This window comes from Pseudophryne corroboree, chromosome 5, assembly GCF_028390025.1.
Source record: "Pseudophryne corroboree isolate aPseCor3 chromosome 5, aPseCor3.hap2, whole genome shotgun sequence".
Classification (NCBI taxonomy): domain Eukaryota; kingdom Metazoa; phylum Chordata; class Amphibia; order Anura; family Myobatrachidae; genus Pseudophryne; species Pseudophryne corroboree.
In genome coordinates, this window is record NC_086448.1 from 802,237,115 (window position 1) to 802,258,737 (window position 21,623).

At 46.2% G+C, this 21,623-nt stretch overlaps 1 protein-coding gene across 6 annotated transcripts in view; it reads right to left on the minus strand.

Moving 5' to 3' along the window:
* Nucleotides 1–21,623, minus strand: part of COLEC10 (collectin subfamily member 10) — a 278,842-nt gene that overhangs the window by 164,863 nt on the left and 92,356 nt on the right. For 2 of the 6 annotated variants that reach the window (XM_063924468.1, XM_063924469.1), the window contains exons 2-3: nt 14,557–14,610; nt 5,548–5,970 (exon numbers count right to left, since the gene is read on the minus strand). The exons of 3 other annotated variants lie outside the window; for them this stretch is intronic. The gene's annotated coding sequence lies outside the window, so the exon portion shown is untranslated. The remainder of the gene's footprint in view (nt 1–5,547; nt 5,971–14,556; nt 14,611–21,623) is intronic. One more of the 6 variants, XM_063924470.1, reaches the window with a different exon arrangement.

A 21,623-nucleotide genomic window follows, 5' to 3' on the forward strand; every position in this document is an offset into this window, starting at 1 on the left:
AGGGGTGAAGGGTGCTATTAGTGGCAGCTTTGCTGTCCCGTGGGCGGTAGGAGATGTTCTGTCTTCTGCTCAATATGTAAGACCTGGAGCAATAATTTATGCTAATTATTCCTTTACTGCACAGATGGAGAGCGAGGGAGAACACTAAACTGTAGAAGGGGACATTGGGCTGAATGAAGGGGCCCCGGTACATGACTTCCAGGGTGGTAGGGGGTGTTTAATACATAGGGGAGGGTCGATAGTGGAGTGGGCTTAATATTCATCTTTAACTGGTGGGAGGGCAGCATGCTTGACTGCAGATATCTAAAGTTCCTGGAAACAGATTTCTTAGTTTTAATGGAATAAAAAAAATGAGAGTCACACCTTTCAGGAGGGACTGGGGACTTGGGGATCAGAGTTCAGGAGCCAGAGCAATCCACCAACGAAAATCTAAAACTGCATATTAGGCGTGTGTAGCTGGAGCAGGGACCGGCTGCTGGAAGGCTGATATCTCTGGTTCTGGGCATAGTAGAGACAAGCTGCCAGTGTCCACCGAAAGGGGTGAGTCCCAGCTTTTGAAATATACCCTCAGAAAAACTCTAATGCTGCTTTCAGATCGCAAATGCCGGATCCCACCCGGTAAGAGAAACGTGTCCTTACCGGGTGGGATCCGGCATTTGCGATCCTTTGCTGGCTTTCCGACCCGGCAATATACCGGGTCGGTTGCCATAGCAGCGGGGGACGCAGCAGCAGCAGGGGATGGATGTATAAAATCCGATAAGCCCTTTCAGTGTCATAAACCATGTAAATATCATTCACAATGGATAGCTGTACATAAGTAGCTTGTCACAGCCAAACAGCATCCAAACCAGCAACCTGCCAGTAGTGCCATCTGATGATGTCATTCCGCCGGCAACATGTCTGCCTAAAAAATTTTTTTAGTGGTACTGTGTGCCAAAAAATGGGTGTGGCCACATGCCACATGGGGCATGGCCAATGAAAATGAGGGCCTGTTACAGTTATGGGGGGCCAGATACACATATGACCCCGATAGTGCAGTGCCAGATACACATATGCCCCCAATAGTGCAGTGCCAGATACAAATATGCCCCCACAGTGCCAGATACACATATGCCCCCACAGTGGCCAATAAAAATGGGGTCTTGACACACATGTGGGGCCAGATACACATATGACCCCAATAGTGCAGTGTCAGATACAAATATGCCCCCACAGTGCCAGATACACATATTCCCCCTCGTGCCAGATATGCCCACAGTGCCAGATACAAATATGCCCCCACAGTGCCAGATACAAATATGCCCCTACAGTGCCAGATACACATATACCCCACAGAACCAGATACACATATGCCCCCACAGTGCCAGATACCCATAAGCCCCCACAGTGCCAGATACACATATGTGCCCCCATACTGCCAGATACAAATATTCCCCCACAGTGCCAGATACACATATGCCCCCACAGTGCCAAATACAAATATTCCCCCACAGTGCCACATATACCTTCTCAGTGCCAGATACACATATGCCCCCACAGTGTCAGATACAAATATGCCTTCACAGTGCCAGATACACATTATATACCCCCACAGTGCCAGATACAAATATGCCCCCACAGTGCCAGATACACATATGCCCCCACAGTATATATAACAATTATGTTACATATTATAAATATTGTAAATATGAGAAGCGGAGAAGCCTCTTGTGTAATCCCTGCCAGCAACAGATCCAGATTATAACATAAGACAACAAAACAAGTAGGCGCGCTTAGTGAAAGTTCCAAAACCAAATGTTTGTTTGTAAAGTCCAAAGAAAATATGAATGTGACTGTCAGGATGTGTAACCACTGAGGGGGGAGGGGGGGGGGGGGGTCGGAACTAAATTCCCTCTAATGGTACTTCCATCCGCTTTAGTGGTCTCCAAATCTGGAAAACAGCCCAGCACCAGACAAAATAAAAAAAAAACCCATAGTGTAATAAGTTTAGAAATTTATAAATAAGTATTGAAATGGAATTCCAACACTACTTGGAATGCCGACACCGGCATCCCGAATAGGCTCACAAGCACATAGCCAGAATCCTGACCGAGCATCTGCCGGTCAGTCTGACAGGTAAGCCGTGGGGGGTGGGTGATTGGTGAGCATGGTGGGGGTTGTGTTAGATTTAGGCTGCGAGGGGTGGGGGAAAAGGTTAAGGGTTAGACTCTGGGGAGGAAGGGTTAGGTTTAGGCGCCCCTGGGGAGGGTGGTGGGGTTTTGGCACCCCCGGGAGGGGGGGGGGGGTGTGTGTGTTCGGTGTTGGCTGCTGGAAAGGAGGGTTAGGGGGACATTGGGGGAAGGTTAGTTTACTTTCCTTCTCCTATCGGGATTCTAAACATCAGGATGCCATGGTTGGTATTCTGGCTGCCGGCATCCCCAACGCCGCCACTTCAATCCCAACCCATTGAAATCATGTACAATATAGAATCTTGACAATCAGTATAAACATCAAAACCAATTCACCCAACTTCCAAGGAAAGAAATGATCAAAGTCTGTAAATACACTTGGACTCAACGGGAGTTCCGCAGTAGCAGAAGATCTTCCTGGAATGAGGGTGACTTTAGAAGGTGAACAGAAACTACTAACGCATTTCACTTAGACCAAACTTCCTGAGGGAAGGCTATGTAGCTCATTTACAATGTACAATATATGGAAGACAGTTTTTGATATTCTGGCACACCATAATTTGTGCATACTGCATCTGTAGAACTTATGGTTTTGATTCTGGAAAAGACATAAAAATCTATGAATTTCACTATCAGTAAATGAACTGCATGTGGCTTAGTTGAACCACTTGCTTGGCATAGTCACATCAGATGCCACCATGCCAGGCTGGGCTTTACCTGACACAGTTGCATCTGATGCAACCAGTGAGAAACGCCCACTCAGAGGGACCTGCTAGCCCTACTGCACCATCCGTGGCTCTGACCCCAGTGGATCCCGATCACTGCTGGCTACCATGATCAGGTCGCCCTGGAGTACCCCCCCCCCCCCCCCCAGCGGCAATGATCGGGCATCAGTGAAATGAAGCAGCACAGCTCTGCCCTTCCTCCCGCCTCTTCCCTCTGTCCCAATCACTGCAGCCACCAGTGGTCGGGCAGGCAGCCCAGCGTCACCCCCTCATGCCGGCAGTCGTATGACAATCGGACGATTTGCGATTTTGCAAAATTGCAACTGTAGCTGAGTAAGACCCATAGTCTCTTATGATCTAAATACTCATATCTTTTCTTAAGGGTGACCAATGACTAATAGGCCAACATGTTCTTAGGACCAGTGCAAAGTTTCCCAGCACCCTAGGCAAAACTTCAGCCTACTGACCCCACCCAACATCAATACCCACTTCCCAGCCTTCAGTGTAACTGATAGCCGCATTAAGGGGGTCATTCCGACCTGTTCGCACGCTGCCGGTTTTCGCAGCGCAGCAATCAGGTCATTACTGCGCATGCGCATGCATCGCAATGCGCAGGCGCGTCGTACGGGTACAAAGCGGATCGTTGCTGAGCGATGGATTTAGCAAAGAATCCATTCGCACAGCCGATCGCAAGGAGATTGACAGGAAGAAGGCGTTTGTGGGTGCCAACTGACCGTTTTCTGGGAGTGTTTGGGAAAACACAGGCGTGTCCAAGCGTTTGCAGGGCGGGTGTCTGACGTCAATTCCGGGACCAGACAGGCTGAAGTGATCGCAGCGGCTGAGTAAGTTCAGACCTACTTAGAAACTGCACAAAATGTTTTTGCACAGCTCGGCTTCACAGGCGTTTGCACACTTGCAAAGTGAAAATACACTCCCCTATAGGCAGCGACTATCTGTTCGCAGTGCTGCAATCAACTCGGAATGACCCCCTAAGTACAGCAAGAATGTTTCTTTCAGATACATTCTTAATTTTGTTATAGGCAGGCTCATGGATGGTCATTCCGAGCTGTTCGCTAGCTGCTTTCGTTCGCTGCACAACGATCAGGCAAAAAAATGGAAGTTCTGCGCATGCGTATGCGGCGCAATGTGCATGCGTGTCGTACTATTACAACGAACGATGTAGTTTCACACAAGGTCTAGCGAAGCTTTTCAGTCGCACTGCTGGCCGCAGAGTGATTGACAGTAAGAGGGTGTTTCTGGGTGTCAGCTGGCCGTTTTCAGGAAGTGTTCAGAAAAACGCAGGCGTGCCAGGAAAATGCAGGCGTGGATGGGCGAACACAGGGCGTGTTCGTGACGTCAAAACAGGAACTGAACAGTCTGAAGTGATCGCAAGCGCTGAGTAGGTCTGAAGCTACTCTGAAACTGCACAAAAATATTTTGTAGCCGCTCTGCGATCCTTTCGTTCGCACTTCTGCTAAGCTAAAATACACTCCCAGTGGGAGGCGGCATAGCGTTTGCACGGCTGCTAAAAACTGCTAGCGAGCGATCAACTCGGAATGACCCCCATAGTGTGTACACACGGTGAGATCCTTGCTATACCCGATTTTAACTTTGCTATTTCCCCTGAACTCCCCGGAGCCCAGCACCACCGATTTTGACTAACTTTTCTTGATATATGGACTATGTGTGCTTACGATTTTGGCTTATGTGAGATTTAACTGACATGTGATATGAACTAGATAGTACACCGATCTAGCAAGGATTGACTTGCCTGCACAGTCTATCTTTTCTTGCGATACCGACCTGGCGGGACCGCGCATCGGGATCGAAACGGGATCGCAAGTGGCATAACACCTTGCGATTTGCACTAACTTTTCTTGCGATTTTGACTATATAGTTAAAATCGAAAGAAAAAATCTCACTGTGTGTACACACCATCAGTGGTGCCCCCCCAAATCCCACCACCCAAGGCAACTGCCTAAAGCTGCCTAATGGTAGAACCGGCCCTGGGTGTTTTAAAAGAAAAACTATTTCTGGATCAAATGACATATAGGACATATTTCATATAGCATTTCCCCCATTTTCCTCTGTTCTGTTAATGAGAAATATATGGTTGGTAAGGAATGAATAACAATCAGTCGTGTGATATTTCTGTCACATGTAACTTAGAACACATTTTGTATCATTGCCGAGAGCTGGGTTATGATTCATACAATGTACTTACTATGAGTCAGGCATTAGGACACATGAATTTCCCAAATCCACTCGTGCATCTCTAACAGCCTAAAAAGTCACAAGCATAACATATGAGCGAAACGTGGTTCTGTTTCGCTCAAATGTGGTTACCCTCAGACATAACATATATCTTTCACGTTGTTGTTGTTGTTTTTATGACAAAATAGATGAGTGATACTGTATTTTACAGTGAGGAAAACCTTTTAGCCTGTAAAGCAATGTAGACTGCAACGGAATCTTGGCAACACTATTACGAAACCATCCGCGTAATATTTGTGTACGTTTCAGTTACCATGAATGGAAAATGACATTAAATACAATATATAACAACAATACGCTTTAACAGAATGTCACAAGAAATTGTTCAGAATTCTCCAGAATTTGTTCAGAGTTTGTAAAAGTTTTTAAAGAAGACCGACCTTGAGAGAGTCCGCTCCAGCCCCGAAACTCAGCTCTGCAATGTCAACACCTTTCACTTGCCAGATGTCGGAAAAGGACCCCTTTCATTTCGCAGAACAGTTACTTGTTAAACCAGCAGAAATTGTTTGGCAGATATGTATTCTTTGGAAAAAAAAAAGTTCAGCCATTTTACTGGAGTACGGGATATTCACGCTTGCACCCTTCCTTCACTTTGTAGTTGTCTGAAGAGGAGAAAGTCTGTGCAGAGCGATAGACCCCATATAGTACATCAGCAATCACAATTTTATTGTGTCACAGATTCTGTGTTTTACCCCCAGATATATTGTTTCTCCAATCCATATATTGCAGACTTGTTTCAGTGACCTACAGATTTTTTTTTTCATCCAAAGTCTGGATCTGCAATCCTGGTACTGAAAGACCCCCTATAAAAGAAATATTAAAATAAATACACAACTCCTGATGTTTCAATCATTTTTTTTTTATAAATTCTTTATTTTCAAAAAAGGTTTTACATAACGAAGCCACAGAGCAGTCACGTACAGGTCAGTAATGCAAACATACACTGCAAAGTAGGAGGCAGCGCCGTAACTACCTATGTGCCAGGTGTGCCTGGTACACAGCGCAGTTACACCGAGGGCGCACAGCGAGCGGCATGTAATGAGTCAAATTGACTCATTACATGCCGCCTCTGCTGGGTGCCGTGCGCCGCGCTGGAGGGAGAGCAGCGCCGGAGGCAGAGAAGGAGGAGGAGGGAGGGGGACTTGAGCCGCAGCAGCGCTATGTCATTGGTAGCGGCGCCGCTGCAGCACTCCCCTCTGCTTCTATACTGGCTGCCCGGCGCTGCTGTGAATGCTGGGATGCGGTTCCCACATCCCAGCATTCTCAGCAGCGGCCAGCCAATACGGAAGGAGAGGGGAGTGCTGCAGCGGCGCCACTACCAATGACATAGCGCTGCTGCGGCTCCAGTCCCCCTTCCTCCTCCTCCTCCTTCTCCACTGCGGCTGCCCGGGATCTCTGCCAGCACGAGGAGCCTGAGAGATGGTAAGTATATAGCTCTCTCTCTCTTTCTGTCTCTCTCTCTTTCTTTCTCTCTCTCTCTCTCTGGTGTCTGTCTGCCGCAATGTGTTAAAAGGGGGACTGGCTGCCGCAATGTGTAAAAAGGGGGACGCTGTCTGCCATAATGTGTAATAAGGGGAACGTTGTCTGCCATAATGTTTAAAAAAGGGGATGCTGTAATGTGTAATAAGGGGGACTCTGTCTGCCGTAATGTATAATAAGGGGGACGTTGTCTGCCGTAATGTGTAAAAAGGGGGACGTTGTCTGCCGTAATGTGTAAAAAGGCACGCCTTCTGCCGTAATTTGTAAAAAGGGGCTCTACCCGGTGTAGTGGCGCTACTGTGCAGCGTAATTTGAATAATGGAGACTACTATGCACCGTAGTATGAATTGGCATTATTTTGTGGACACGCCCCTTCCCCTTGAAGCCACGCCCCTATATATTTTTTGCGCGCCTGCGGCGCGCACTGCTCCTATCTTGCGTGGGGGGGTGGCGCTAATGCCATTTCTTGCACACAGCGCCAAAATACCTAGTTACGGCACTGGTAGGAGGCGAATATAAACATAAAAACACGTGATGTAGTGCTCTGGAAATGGTGGCCATAAAAATTGAAGAACTCAATAATATACAAGAATCTGTTCAACCCCAGAAAAAGAATAGAAATTTGAGATGTATCAGATTCCGTCATACTCAAAAATAAAGAAAAAAACAAAGAGCTTAAGAGGAGAGGAATAGACGAAAAGAACAAAGGACGAAGAGAAAGCAAGAAAGAAAGAAAGAAAGGGGGCCACTCGGCTGGAAGGAACCATCAATAAGGGCATCTAAGTCATTCGTAGGAAACTCCCACGTTACACATCCCACAGATGAACTAGCAAGATGGCAAATCGTACCGGTAACTACCCAGGAGAAGATACGGGAACCAGAGCCAAAAAGGTTGGCGTTAGTTTAAAGTCCAGCCAGTCGAATAGATCCCGTGTTTTTCGGGTGTGGAAAAGTTCACTGCTCAAAATAATAAAGGGAACACAAGTTAAACAGCACAATGTACCTCCAAGTCAATCACACTTCTGTGAAATCAAACTGTCCACTTAGGAAGCAACACTGATTGACAATCAATTTCACATGCTGTTGTGCAAATGGAATAGCCAACAGGTGGAAATTATAGGCAATTAGCAAGACACCCCCAATAAAGGAGTTGTTCTGCAGGTGGTGACCACAGACCACTTCTCAGCTCCTATGCTTTCTGGCTGATGTTTTGGTCACTTTTGAAAGCTGGCGGTGCTTTCACTCTAGTGGTAGCATGAGACGGAGTCTAGAACCCACACAAGTGGCTCAGGTAGTGCAGATCATCCAGGATGGCACATCAATGCGAGCTGTAGCAAGAAGGTTTGCTGTGTCTGTCAGCATAGTGTCCAGAGCATGGAGACGCTACCAGGAGACAGGACAGTACATCAGGAGACGTGGAGGAGGCCGAAGGAGGGCAACAACCCAGCAGCAGGACCGCTACCTCCGCCTTTGTGCAAGGAGGAAAGGAGGAGCACTGCCAGAGCCCTGCAAAATGACCTCCAGCAAGCCACAAATGTGCATGTGTCTACTCAAACGATCAGAAACAGACTCCATGAGGGTGGTATGTGGGCCCGACGTCCACAGGTGGGGGTTGTGCTTACAGCCCAACACCATGCAGGACGTTTGGCATTTGCCAGAGAAAACCAAGATTGGCAAATTCGCCACTGGCGCCCTGTGCTCTTCACAGATGAAAGTAGGTTCTCACTGAGCACATGTGACAGACGTGACAGAGTCTGGAGACGCCAAGGAGAACGTTCTGCTGCCTGCAACATCCTCCAGCATGACCGGTTTGGCAGTGGGTCAGTAATGGTGTGTGGTGGCATTTCTTTGGGGGGCCGCACAGCCCTCCATGTGCTCACCAGAGGCAGCCTGACTGCCATTAGGTACCGAGATGAGATCCTCAGACCCCTTGTGAGACCATATGCTGGTGCGATTGGCCCTGGGTTCCTTTCTAATGCAAGACAATGCTAGACCTCATGTGGCTGGAGTGTGTCAGCAGTTCCGGCAAGACAAAGGCATTGATGCTATGGCCTGGCCCGCCCGTTCCCCAGACCTGAATCCAATTGAGCACATCTGGGACATCATGTCTCGCTCCATCCACCAACGCCACGTTGCATCACAGACTGTCCAGGAGTTGGCAGATGCTTTAGTCCAGGTCTGGGAGGAGATCCCTCAGGAGACCATCCGCCACCTCATCAGGAGCATGCCCAGGCGTTGTAGGGAGGTCATACAGGCACGTGGAGGCCACACACACTACTGAGCCTCATTTTGACTTGTTTTAAGGACATTACATCAAAGTTGGATCAGCCTGTAGTGTGTTTTTCCACTTTCATTTTGAGTGTGACTCCAAATCCAGACCTCCGTGGGTTAATAAATTTGACTTCCATTGATCATTTTTGTGTGATTTTGTTGTCAGCACATTCAACTATGTAAAGAACAAAGTATTTAATAAGAATATTTTATTCATTCAGATCCAGGATGTGTTGTTTAAGTGTTCCCTTTATTTTTTTGAGCAGTGTATATTTCGTCCATAGACCGATAAAAGTCCATACGTTGGCACCAGTCCCACACAGTGGGAGGAGACGTAGAGCGCCAACTAACCGGGATGACTGCTCTAGCGGCGTTATTCATGTGCCGTAATAAGGCTTTCTTATATTTAGAGATAGGAACATCTGTATGGGAGAGTAACCAAAAATCAGGTCCCGAGGGGACAGGGAAACCCAACACCTCGGCGGCTTTTTTTTTTAATTACCTCCCAAAATGGGACTATTAATAAACAGTCCCACCAAATGTGTATCAGTGAGCCCAATTCCGTGCCACATCTCCAACACATTGGTGACACCCCGGGACAGTATTTATGGATAAGAGTCGGGCAACGGTACCATCTAGATAAAAGTTTAAATTGGGTCTCCACTACGTCCACATTGGTGGAGCAAGCGCTTGTTACTTGATGCACCTTATCCCAATTCACTGTAATCCCTTTGGGTAGGAGATCCCTGTCCCACTGCACTTGACAAGTCGTATTAGAGGGCAGGACCGCCGAAAGAAGAATTTGGTACAGTATATGGAGGAGATAGTATGAGTGGGGGAGTGCGGTTGTAAACACAATTTCGCAAACATAGTCAGTTCCTTGACCCACGTGTCCAGTCTCCCAAGAAGAAATGAAATGGCGGGCCTGTATATAGAACCATATAGATGAAAGTACATTTACAGAGAAGGTCCTAACTGAACTTTCAAAACTAAAAGTGGATAAATCAATGGGGCCAGATGGAATACACCCAAGGATACTAAAAGAGCTAAAAGATGTGCTGGTGGCACCATTAACAGAATTATTTAACCAGTCACTAAATACAGGTGCCATTCCAGAGGACTGGAAAAGAGCAAATGTAGTTCCACTGTAGAAAAGTGGAAGCAAGGAAGAAGCAAGTAACTACAGACCAGTAAGCCTTACATCAGTAGTAGGGAAAGTAATGGAAAAACTATTAAAAGAAAGAGTTGTGGAATATCTTAAATCAAACAACTTACAGGATCCAAAACAGCATGGATTTACTGGTGGGAGATTATGCCAAACAAATCTTATTGACTTTTTTGACTCTGTGATGAAAATAATAGATCAAGGGGCAGCTGTAGATGTAGCATATCTATACTTTAGTAAGGCATTTGACACTGTCCCACATTGCAGACTGATAAATAAACTTGAAAGTGTGGGGGTGGATTATAAAATAGTTAAATGGATAAGAAACTGGTTGCAGGATAGGAAACAGACAGTTGTAGTAAATGGAGTGCAATCTATGGAGGGAAATGTTACCAGTGGAGTACCCCAGGGATCTGTACTCGGACCAGTTCTCTTTAATATCTTTGTTGGTGACATTGCAAATAGTATTGAAGGGAAAGTATGCCTTTTTGCAGATGATACAAAGATATGCAACAGGGCAGACACACCAGGAGGGGTAAAACAAATGATTGATGACCTAGCTAGACTTGAAAAATGGTCAAGAACATGGCAACTACAGTTTAATGCTAAAAAATGCAAAATCACGCACTTGGGTCTCAAAAACCCAAAGGCTAAATATAGTATCAAGGGTACTATAATGGAAACTACTGAGGAGGAAAGAGATTTAGGAGTCACTATTTCAAGTGACTTAAAGGCAGGAAAGCAATGCAACAAAGCAATGAGAAAGGCAAGTCAGATGCTTGGTTGCATAGGAAGAGGAATCAGTAGTAGGAAAAGAGAAGTAATAATGCCAATGTATAGGTCATTGGTGCGGCCTCATCTGGAATACTGTGTCCAGTTCTGGAGAACATATCTCCAGAAGGATATAAATACATTATAGAGTGTACAAAGAAGGGCAACTAAAATGGTGCATGGCCTACATCACAAAACTTACCCGGAAAGGCTAAAAGATCTTAACATGTATAGTATGGAGGAGAGAAGGGAAAGGGGAGACATGATAGAAACTTTCAAATATACCAAAAGTTTTAACAAAGTTCAGGAGGGAAACATTCTTCAAAGGAAGAGAAGTATTAGAACTTGAGGACATACACTGAAACTGGAGGGAGGCAGGTTCAGGGGAAATTTATGGAAAAATTACTTCACAGAAAGGGTATTGGATAAGTGGAATAGCCTCCCATCAGAGGTGGTAGAGGCTAAGACTGTAGAGCAATTTAAACATGCTTGGGATAGGCATATGAATATCCTTACAAAGAATTAAGGTTCAAAAAGGGTTGAGATTACCTAAAGGAAAAAAAAAAAAGGGGGCAGACTAAATGAGCCAAGTGGTTCTTATCTGCCGTCAAATTCTATGTTTCTATGTTTCTAATAATCCAACTTATGAAGGCCCGATTCCACTAGCAGTGTCTCAAAGGACTTGATGCGATACCCCTTTAAAAAATCATAAATCCTAGTGACCCCCGCAAAATTCCAAGGAGCAGCGGCCCTAGCTACAGTTCCCGGTAGAAATGAGGGATTATGCACAATGGGAGTCAATTGGGATATCGGTGATACAATATTTAACTTCACCCGCAGCCTCTTCCACAACAGTAGAGTAGGGCCTACAGTAGGGTGGTCACTACGTCCCAACTTAGACAACCACGGCACTAAATGCAAGTTGGAGTCGGTGGAGAAAGATTCAATCGAAACCCATTGCTTATCACCCGAATTTCTAGTCCAATCCAGTACCCTATTTATCAAGATGCCTGATAATAAGCTGAAAACATTGGTAATTGCCGACCCCCCTGTGTGTTGCATCTAAAGAGAGTCTGATGCTTAAACGTAGGTTTCCTCCCTCCCCAAACATAATCACGTAATATCTTGTTCAATGCAGTAAGTAATCGTGGTGAGAGGAGTATAGGGATCGTTTGAAATAGATAAAGAAACCTAGGAAGCACATTCATTTTTACTACATTTATCCGACCCAACCACGAGATCTTTTGTGGACACCACTGAGATAGATCAGTCTTTATCTTCCTAAGCAAGGGGGCAAAGTTCAGATCAAACAATTTATCGAGTTTATTAGGTATCTGGGTCCCTAAGTATTGGAGATGGGAGGGGGCCCATTTAAAAGGGAATGATTCGGAGAGGGTTTCCACCGTCTCATCCGAGGCGGTGACATTCAGGGCTACAGACTTAGAGTAGTTAATCTTGAAATTAGAGAGAGTATTAAAGCAATGAAATTCCCTCATCAAATTTGGCAGGGAGATTAACGGATTGGTAATCGTCGCCAGAAGGTCATCCGCGAAAAGGCTTAACTTGTAAACCTGCGGCCCCTGAACCACTCCGGAAATATCCGAGTTGGCCCGAATCGCCCTCGCCAGTGCTTCCATGCAAAGGACGAAAATCAGTGGTGAGAGAGTGCAGCCTTGTCTTGTGCCATTCGAGATACATATAACTCTGGAGAGGATGCCATTAACTCTTACTTGTGCCGATGGTGCTTTGTATAAAGCTAATATCCTACTGAGGAAAGTTTCCCCCAGACCCAGTCTCCGCAGCACCCCCTCCATAAAGTCCCAATCAATTCTGTCAAACGTCTTTTCCGCGTCAGTTGACAGATGAACTAAAGGAATATTATTGGTAGACACATAGGAGATCAAGTCAATAATTTTGATCATATTGTCCCTAGCCTCAAGCCCTGGAACAAACCCTACTTGGTCAGAGTGGATGAGACTAGTGAGAAGGGGCTTCAGACGACTAGCCATTAATTTGGCATAGAGCTCAATATCTACGTTCAATAAAGATATAGGTCTATAACTGGCCGCCGCACAAGGATCTTTTTCCTCTTTGGGAATAACAGTAATATGCGCAGAAAGAGACTGATCGGAGAACTGCTCCTGGGGGGAAACCGCATTACATGCCCCCAGAAGGAGGGGAACCAACTGTTCCTGAAAAGCTTTGTATTAAGTGATTGGGAATCCATCCGGTCCTGGACTTTTCCCACTAGAAGAAGTTTTAATGGCATCCTTCAGTTCCTCAGCCGTAAATGGGGAATCAAGAGCGTGTGTCACCACCTCAGGGAGAGAGGGAAAATCCATATCGGCAAGAAATTGCATGATATCAGCCTTATGGGACACAGCGAGGGAGCCCGTACGGGCACGGGTGAGATTATATAGTTCCGAGTAATACTCATGGAAAACGGAGGCAATCTCCACATCCGTAGCATGAACAGTTCCGGAGGAATCCCTCATTTTTTTGATGTATGTCAGAGTTCTCTGTGCTCGGAGGGCCTTTGCCAGCATCTTTCCAGGCTTATTACCCCATCTAAAGTAGGTGTGTCTACATCTCCTATACGCCCTTTTCACCCCCTCATCAAGTAAAGAGTTCAGGGACAGTCTAGCAGTTTGCAATTGAGCAAAGATATCCGAGTCTCCAGAAGTTTTATTGGCCAACTCCAATGATTTAATTTTAGACAAAAGGGACTATCTACATTCTAATTTCTGTTTTTTGAGATGCGTGCCCAGCTGAATACAATGGCCACATATTACACATTTATGGGCTTCCCAGATCGTGATGGGAGAGACATCAGCCATGACATTGGATGCAACATAGTCCTCTATAAAACCCAACAGTTGGGCTCTACAGTGAGGGTCAGTCAGGAGTTGCTTATTCAATCTCCAAGGCCCCGCATCAGCGATGTACAAAGTGACAGTATTCTGCTCCCCTTGAAAAAGGCTCCAAGGGGAGCAGAAACGCGTTGATGACCAGACTGCCTGCCAGCTCTTTTGTGGAAATTCAAGAGTATCCAGCCCAGCATTGATCCAGTAACTTATATCACCCGGGAGGGTATCGAATTATTCATGCTGTTTCAGGGTGGGCACGATTGACACCCCACATAATCTGGTACGAATGCTGTATTATTAGTGGTGGATATTCATGTTGTAAAACGAATTGACCTGTTTTAAATAATTTTTTGTGGATTAAAACGTAGTTCACTATTATACCTATTTTTCTTTCATTTTGGGATGAGTGTGGACTCTATATATGCAAGTTGAGTCACACTACCAGGAAGGAAGATTTGGACAAGTTGACGTATAAACAGTTCCTGATACTGTAGAGACATTTTCTGGATATCTGGATAGAATTATATATGTGGTTGAAGCCGAGACACGGTATTTGAATTGATTACCCCAGTGGTGCGCATAATCACTAACACCAGACTTAGTTGAAATTCATGCAAAATATTTCTAAACCTACTCGCTTCCCGAAACAAAGCTCGAGGAGCCCCGGTGGATGTGTCTAATTGCGGCTCAAGAGCCCAATTAAAGTCCCCACCTACAATCAGTATTCCTTCAATAAGAGATTCAATGTGTTCAAGGGATTTACGTAAGAAGCGGGTTTGACCAGTGTTAGGCACATACAGGTTGACAAGTGTATAGCGTTGTGACGAAATGGTTACCTTCACCAGTAGACCCCGTCCATCACCAATCGGGACCACCTGTGTGTCTGAAAGCTGGAGAAAGTTAGAGAAAAAAATTGTTAAAGTGCCCAGTAGCTAATACCTAGAAGACAAACGAGGAGCACAGCCCTTTTTAAAGTGAGTCTCCTGTATAAAAGCTATTTCTCATACGTCCTAGAGGATGCTGGGGACACTTCAAGAACCATGGGGTATAGACGGGATCCGCAGGAGACATGGGCACTTTAAGACTTTGAAGGGGTGTGAACTGGCTCCTCCCTCTATGCCCCTCCTCCAGACTCCAGTTTTAGAATTGTGCCCAGGGAGACTGGTCACACACACGGGAGCTCTACTGAGTTTCTCTGAAAAGACTTTATGTTAGGTTTTTTATTTTCAGGGAGGACTGCTGGCAACAGTCTCCCTGCATCGTGGGACTTAGGGGAGAGAAGTCAGACCTACTTCTAATGAGTTTAAAGGCTCTGCTTCTTGGCTACAGGACACCATTAGCTCCTGAGGGTTTGGAACACTAGGTACGCCTAGGGGTTCACTCCCAGAGCCCGCCGTCACCCCCCTTGCAGAGCCAGAAGTCAGGAGACAGGTGAGTATAAGAAGATAGAAGACTTCAGTGACGGCTTTCTGAGGTACCGCACAGCGATCACGCTGCGCGCCATGCTCCCACACACACAGCGGCACTACAGGGTGCAGGGCGTGGGGGGGGGGGAGGCGCCCTGGGCAGCATAAAATCCTCATTTCCAGGCTGGCAAAAGTGGAATATAGTGCCTGGGTACAAAATCCAAACCCCCGCCAGTATAATATATTAAAAAACAGCGGGGCTGAAGCGCACCATTAAGGGGGCGGGGCTTAGCCCTCACAGCTCTCACCAGCGCCATTTTCTCTTCACAAAAGCTGCAGAGACGCTGGTCCTCTCCTCCAAACACTGCTGTACAAGTAACAGGGTGCAAAACGGGGGGGGGCACATAATTTGGTGCAAATATAAAAGCGCTACTGGTCTGGGGCTTTATATTAAAGTTTCAGACCTGGGATTGAGCGCTGGGTTGTGAGCTGGCAAATTCCCTCTGTGTTTCTCTGACAGGCTTTACTGTGGGTCTGTCCCCTATTTGCCCAGTGTGTCTGTGGGTGTCGGTACACGTGTGTCGGCATGTCTGAGGCTGAGTGCTCTTCCCAGGAGGAGACTGGGTTAGGGACAGAAACGGCTGTGGGAGTGACCCCGTCGGCACCGGCGACTCCTGATTGGGTAAATGTGTTGAATGCCTTGAATGCTAATGTGGCTCTTATTAATAAGAGATTGGATAAATCTGAATCTCAGAACCAGGCATGGAAGAAATCTGTGGAGGATGTGTTATCACAGGTCCAGACCCCCTCGGGGTCACATAAACGTTCATTTGCTCAGGTGGCAGACACAGATACCAACACGGACACTGACTCCAGTGTCGACTATAGTGATGCCAGATTAGACCCAAAATTGTCAAAGAACATTCAGTACATGATTGTGGCAATAAAAGACGTATTACATATCACTGAGGACCCTGCTGTTCCTGATACTAGGGTCTGTATGTATAAGGGAAAGAAACCTGAGGTAACATTTCCGCCCTCTCATGAACTGAATACCTTTTTTGAAAAAATGTGGGAAAATCCTGACAAAAAGTTTCTGATTCCCAAAAGAATTCAGGTGACATATCCGTTCCCCTCTGGGGATAGAGAAAAGTGGGAATCATCCCCCGTTGTGGACAAGGCCCTATCACGGTTGTCTAAAAAGGTGGCTTTACCGTCTCCTGACACGGCAGCCCTTAAGGATCCTGCGGATCGTAGACAGGAAAATACGTTAAAATCCATTTATGTCGCCACAGACACACTGCTCAGACCAACCATTGCATCAGCGTGGGTGAGTAGTGCTATTGAAAAATGGGCAGATAACTTGTCATCTGATATAGATACCCTAGATAGGGATAGCAACCTGTTAACGCTGGTTTGTATTAGGGACGCTGCGGCCTACCTAAAGGAGGCGGCAAGAGATATTGGCATTTTGGGATCAAAAGCCAATGCCATGGCAATTTCAGCTAGACGAGCATTGTGGATTCATCAATGGAATGCTGATACTGACTCTAAGAAAGCTATGGAGTCGCTCCCATATAAAGGTAGTGTCTTGTTTGGTGACGGTCTCACTGAGTTGGTATCTATGGCTACCGCGGATAAGTCGTCATTTTTGCCTTATGTTCCTCCACTGCAAAAGAAAGACCATTTTCAGATACAGTCCTTTCGGCCAAATAAATACAAAATAGGCCGGGGTTAATCCTTCCTCGCTAATAGGGGAAGAGGAAAAGGTGAAAGGTCTCCGGCCGTCGCAGGTTCCCAGGAGCAGAAGTCCTCCCCGGCTTCTGCCAAATCCACTGCATGACGCTGGGGCTCCTCTGCGGGAGTCCGCACCGGTGGGGGCACGTCTCAAGCTCTTCAGTCAAATCTGGGCTCGTTTAGCCCTGGACCCATGGGTTTTAGAAATAGTGTCCCAGGGGTACAAACTGGAGTTTCAAGATGTTCCCCCTCACCGATTCTTCAAATCGGCCTTACCAGCTTCTCTTACGGACAGGAAGGTTGTATGCAATGCAATACAAAAGTTGTGTCTAAATCAGGTCATTATCAGGGTTCCCCCGTCTCAACAGTGAGAAGGCTTTTATTCCAGCCTTTTTGTGGTCCCAAAGCCGGACGGTTTGGTCAGACCAATTCTGAACCTAAAGTCCCTCAACCTTTACCTAAGAAAATTCTAATTCAAGATGGAAACTCTCCGAGCAGTGATCTCCAGTCTGGAGGAAGGGGATTTCATGGTGTCGGTCGACATAAAGGTTGCCTACTTACACATCCCCATATATCCTCCGCATCAGGCTTACCTGAGGTTTGCTATTCAGGATTGTCATTACCAATTTCAGACGTTGCCGTTTGGTCTGTCCACGGCTCCGAGGATTTTCACCAAGGTAATGGCGGAAATGATGGTTCTCCTTCACACAGGCAAGGAGTCACATTTATCCCTTACTTGGACGATCTCCTGATAAAGGTCAGATCCAAAGACAAGCTGGTGCAGGACATTACGCTATTCCTGACAGTTCTACAACAACATGGTTGGATTCTAAACTTGCCAAAGTCACAGTTGAATCCGACAAAACGGCTGTCGTTCTTGGGAATGATTCTGGACACAGAATTACAGAGAGTGTTTCTGCCAGAAGAAAAGGCACTGGAAATCCAGAGTTTGGTCAAACAGATTCTGAAACCGGCGAGAGTATCGATCCATCAATGCACTCGTCTGCTGGGAAATATGGTGGCGGCCTACGAGGCCATTCAATTTGGCAGGTTCCATTCCAGAGTGTTTCAGTGGGACCTGTTGGACAAGTGGTCCGGATCCCATTTGCACATGCACCGGAAAATAATCCTGTCCTCCAAGACCAGAATCTCACTCCTGTGGTGGCTGCACAGCTCTCACCTCCTGGAGGGATGCAGGTTCGGGATCCAGGACTGGATCCTAGTAACCACGGATGCGAGTCTCTGGAGCTGGGGAGCAGTCACACAGGGGGAAAACTTCCAGGGAAGATGGTCAAGCCAGGAAGTTTGTCTACACATAAACGTTCTAGAGTTAAGAGCCATTTACAACGGTCTTCTTCAAGCGGAACGCCTCCTTCGAAACCTGCCCGTACTAATCCAGTCGGACAATATAACAGCAGTAGCGCACATAAACCGTCAGGGCGGAACAAAGAGCAGAGCGGCAATGGCAGAGGCCACAAAAGTTCTCAGCTGGGCGGAAATACATACAAGCGCTTTGTCAGCAATCTTCATTCCAGGAGTGGACAACTGGGAGGCGGACTTCCTCAGCAGACACAATCTCCATCCAGGAGAGTGGGGTCAGCATCAAGAGGTCTTTGCAGAAGTGACAAGTCTTTGGGGAATTCCTCAAATAGACATGATGGCGTCTCGCCTCAACAAGAAACTTCAGAGACATTGTTCTAGGTTGAGGGACCCTCAAGCCATAGCTGTGGACGCGCTAGTGATACCATGGGTGATTCAGTCGGTGTATGTGTTCCCTCCGCTTCCACTCATACCAAAGGTGCTAAAGATCATAAGAAGAACAAGGGTTCAGGCGATCCTCATTGTTCCGGACTGGCCAAGGAGGGGCTTGGTATCCAGATCTTCAGGAATTACTCATAGGAGATCCCTGGCCTCTTCCTCTACGAGAGGATCTGTTACAGCAGGGGCCGTGCGTGCATCAAGACTTATCGCGGCTACGTTTGACGGCTTGGCGGTTGAACGCTGAATTCTAGCCCGAAAGGGTATTCCACGTGAAGTCATTCCCACACTTCTTCAGGCTAGAAAAGAAGTAACGGCAAAACATTATCACCGTATTTGGAGAAAATATGTGTCTTGGTGTGAATCCAAGAGGGCTCCTACGGAAGAATTTCAGCTAGGGTGTTTTCTCCATTTTCTACAAGCAGGGGTGGATGCGGGCCTAAAGTTAGGCTCCATAAAAGTACAAATTTCGGCATTGTCGATTTTCTTTCAAAAAGAATTGGCCTCCCTTCCAGAAGTTCAGACCTTCGTGAAAGGCGTTTTGCACATCCAACCTCCTTTTGTGCCCCCAGTGGCACCATAGGATCTTAATGTGGTGTTGCAGTTCCTGCAATCTCATTGGTTTGAACCATTACAGAAGGTAGAGTTGAAATTTCTCACTTGGAAAGTGGTCATGTTATTGGCCTTAGCATCCGCAAGGCGGGTGTCTAAATTAGCGGCTTTGTCTCACAAGAGTCCTTATTTAATCTTCCATGAGGATAGAGCAGAGTTGAGGACTCGTCAACAATTTCTGCCGAAGGTGGTTTCATCGTTCCACATGAACCAGCCTATTGTGGTGCCGGTGGCTACTGACGTCTTTGCTGAGTCAAAATCTCTCGATGTGGTCAGGGCTTTAAAGATTTATGTCACCAGGATGGCTCCACTTAGGAAAACAGAAGCTTTGTTTGTTCTGTATGCTTCCAACAAAATTGGAAATCCTGCTTCCAAGCAGACTATTGCGCACTGGATCTGTCATACGATTTAGCAGGCTCATTCTATGGCTGGATTGCCGTTACCAAAATCAGTGAAGGCCCATTCTACCAGAAAGGTGGGCTCATCCTGGGCGGCTGCCCGGGGGGTTTCGGCATTACAACTCTGCTGAGCAGCTACTTGGTCGGGTTCAAACACTTTTGCGAAATTTTACAAGTTTGATACCCTGGCTGATGAGGACCTCATGTTTGGTCAATCGGTGCTGCAGAGTCATCCGCACTCTCCCACCCGTTCTAGAGCTTTGGTATAAACCCCATGGTTCTTGAAGTGTCCCCAGCATCCTCTAGGACGTATGAGAAAATAAGATTTTAATACCTACCGGTAAATCCTTTTCTCTTAGTCCGTAGAGGATGCTGGGCGCCCGTCCCAGTGCGGACTCTATCTGCAGTTATTAATTCTTAGTTATTGGTTATGGTTACACACAGGTTGTGTTTCTGTTATAGTCAGCCTGTTGCTGACATTGTTCATGCTGTTGACTGGACTTCTGTTAAATGCCATGTTGTACGGCGTGTTTGTGGTGTGAGCTGGTATGTATCTCACCATAGTTTAACAATAAATACTTTTCCTCGAAATGTCCGTCTCCCTGGGCACAATTCCTATAACTGGAGTCTGAAGGAGGGGCATAGAGGGAGGAGCCAGTTCATACCCCTTCAAAGTCTCAAAGTGCCCATGTGTCCTGCGGATCCCGTCTATACCCCATGGTTCTTGAAGTGTCCCCAGCATCCTCTACGGACTAAGAGTAAAGGATTTACCGGTAGGTATTAAAATCCTATTATCTATTTTATCCATGTGTAAAGTGTGTGACAGGAGCATTTCTCTGGCACTTTAAGGCCCTTTACGTTATTCGATCGATAGTAGTTTAAGCTTAGCCATTAGGAAACTTTATAGGGACTAAACAGTCAAGGAGGGTATCCCTCCCAAGGCCGAGTGGACAGAAGAGAAAAGAAGAAGAGAAAGAGAAGGACAGAGGAAGTAGTAAAAAAAAAAAAAACAATAGAAACCAGAAGAAATGCAAAAGTACAAAAAAAGTTTGCCAAGAAGGAGTCTTGGACAGAACATACCCTGTAGAAGATGCCATGGAAACCCCGACTGGGTCCATAGTCAACATATGCACAACAGGGAAAAGAACTGGGAAGTTCAGTGGAGAGAAAGTGAATAGCGACATCCTATCATCCCCTACAAGAGGGTATCTCGATATAACATTGATAAGGTATATCAGGTATTCCAAACATGAGTAACAGTATGTGAGAAGAATTTAAGAACTATCCGAAAACTATCCAAAAAATCAGATGATCCAAACTGTCAACATAAAAAATTATAAAAAATTTGCAAAGGTAGCAGGGTGAGGAAGAGAACATTAAGGTGATAGAGACAAATCTATCACCTTATTAAATGCACGGCAATGGTATATAATAAGCGAGACTCAAATACAATCAAAAGGATCTATAGTATGTACATGGGTAATATCTACAGTAAACATAAGTATACGAACTGGTGAGCCTTCCAATATGAGGAAGGAACAAGTATACAAACATACTAGGCAAAATAAGGTGATACCATCTCAGGGGACATCAGTGTCCTCCGTCACCTGAGAATTGCGCCTACGCCTCCTGGAGGTACGAGCTGTTTGCCATCTCTCTCGTCTAGGTTGAGGCAGTGCCGATGAGAGAGGTAGGTCTAACCAATTTGGCAAGACAAATGAAGGGAGACCCAAGGCCTCACAAAACGGTGGAACATCCGCAGGCATCTGAACTGTGGAAGTAATACCATCATGGAGAACAATAACACTCAGGGGTATCCCCACTGGTATTTAAGATTTTTCTTGCGGAGCTCCTCAACAAGTGGGCGGAGTAGTCGACGTTGATGCAGGGTATTCCAAGAGAGGTCCTGAAATATTTGGATAGAGTTCCCATTAAAGTCAATTTTCTTGACTCGGCGTGCATGATGAATGACTTGCTCTTTAACGGTGAAGA